This window comes from Lathyrus oleraceus, chromosome 3 (assembly GCF_024323335.1).
Source record: "Lathyrus oleraceus cultivar Zhongwan6 chromosome 3, CAAS_Psat_ZW6_1.0, whole genome shotgun sequence".
NCBI classification, from domain to species: Eukaryota; Viridiplantae; Streptophyta; class Magnoliopsida; order Fabales; family Fabaceae; genus Lathyrus; species Lathyrus oleraceus.
Window position 1 is genome coordinate 493,060,150 of NC_066581.1, and position 2,038 is coordinate 493,062,187.

Consider the following 2,038-nt stretch of genomic DNA (forward strand, 5'->3'; position numbering starts at 1 on the left):
TTGATTGTTTTTAATTTAAAGGAACATATGAAGTCCTATTTGCAAATATATATATATATATATATATATATATATATATATATATATATATATATATATATATATATATATATATATATATATATATATATATATATATATATATATATATATATATATATATATATATATATATATATATATATATATTATATATATATATATATATATATATATATATATATATATATATATATATATATATATATATTCAAATAATAAAAATAACAACAATTTGATTGACCAAAAAATCTCTTTTTATTCATAAAATTTGGAAGGATTAGACTGAGTATAATTTCAGAAACCAAAGTAAAAATACAAGAGAAAAGGAAACTATCATCCTAAGGGATCCCTAGCAACTGCATCAGATGATCTGGCTACAGGTGCATACTTACTTTGGATGCGTCGAATTATAGGTTAGGATGATTGAGTCATAAACCCATAATATTCTTAAGAGAAACTCGTCTGAGTGTAGTATTGCGTAACAACTGTGATCAAGTCTACACCTAAACAATATCCGAACTACGTCCTAAATAGGCCAAGTTCGGTTAAATGTTCTACGGTCCTCAGCTTCTCAGACTCCAAATCAGAGAAAGTAATGCCTATCCACAAATGACTTGTGTGACATCAGTAACTCTAAAGAGGTCTCCACTGAGTAGATGGGTCTCAAGCCAACTTATGAAGGACTACTCCACACAAGTTGAACATGACTATATCATCCTCCTATCTTAATTACACTCAAGTTTGGGTTAGAACTTATCTCACCACTCAAGATCATCAAGCACAACAAATAGATTATATCACACAAACAATATATACAAACATCAAATATACAAATATATACACATAAAAAGGGTAGGCTAAACCCACTGAGGACTACTCCCCATCAAAGTCGCCACTTAATTTATGTAGCGGAAAATTCATGACCAGCAAGCTATGGATAAACTTAACGTCAATAAAACCAGAGTCGCCACCACGCTTTCATCCCGGTAGATTGAGTACCCCACCTTGGGGAAATCTAGGAAAAAATTAAGGATTATGGCAAGTAACTGCATCTGGTTGGTCCTGATCTTTGAAGCAGTTTTGAACAGTCATTGGGTTCTTATTCATCATTCTCAACTGAAGATAAGCACATAGTGGATTTCAAAGTTGGTAGGAAGAGTAGTGGTCGTTGTATTCAATGTAGCCCTTTTCTATGTAAATTACCCTTTTCAAACTTTGTAAAGATCCATGGAGTCCCTCCATTTGCGGACTACCATTCTATTAAATAAAGTTGAGCTTTTTGTCCAATTGTTTCTTATTCTTATTTGTTTCTATTTTAAAATTGAATGTTTATGATGATAATTTTGAATAAATAAATCAATGAACAAATATTTTTTTTAAATAATAAGGCATTTACTTTAAGAGAAATCAATTTCAAAAAGGATTGTCAACAACAATCTAAGAACGGTAAGTCTTGATGTTTGAAGCATTATTGGTCTTCCCCGAGCAGTTTGTTTGGTGACTTTACCTCCCCAACAGTTCATCATTCAACATGGTTGATGAGTTTCTCCCTAAGCAATTTATCATCCCCAGTAAAGCTGATGTATTGTTCTATTTCTAGTTCATCATCTGTCCCCAGCTAAGGATTTCTGATCTTCATTTGCATTTGTATCTTTGCATGAACCTCAGATATCTGTGGAACCTTTATTTGGGTTTCAGATCCCCAACGCCTTCATTTATGTGTTGCATAGCCTTGACAGTTTCTCCCCTGTATTGAGTCTGCAGACCCATTTGATTTATATCGGTACCTTGGAATTGGTTTATTTCTCAATCTCCAAGAAGATTTCGATAACTGTTGTTATCCTTTTGAGGGATTTGTTGCTGATTTTTGTACCCTCATGTGGCCTTTGATGTGTCCTGGAAGATTGTTGAATCCCCAACGAAGCCTCACAAAGATGTTTGCGAATGAAATCCCCAGTAGATTGTATGGTTCTTGCCACTCAGAGTTTTTACCTCT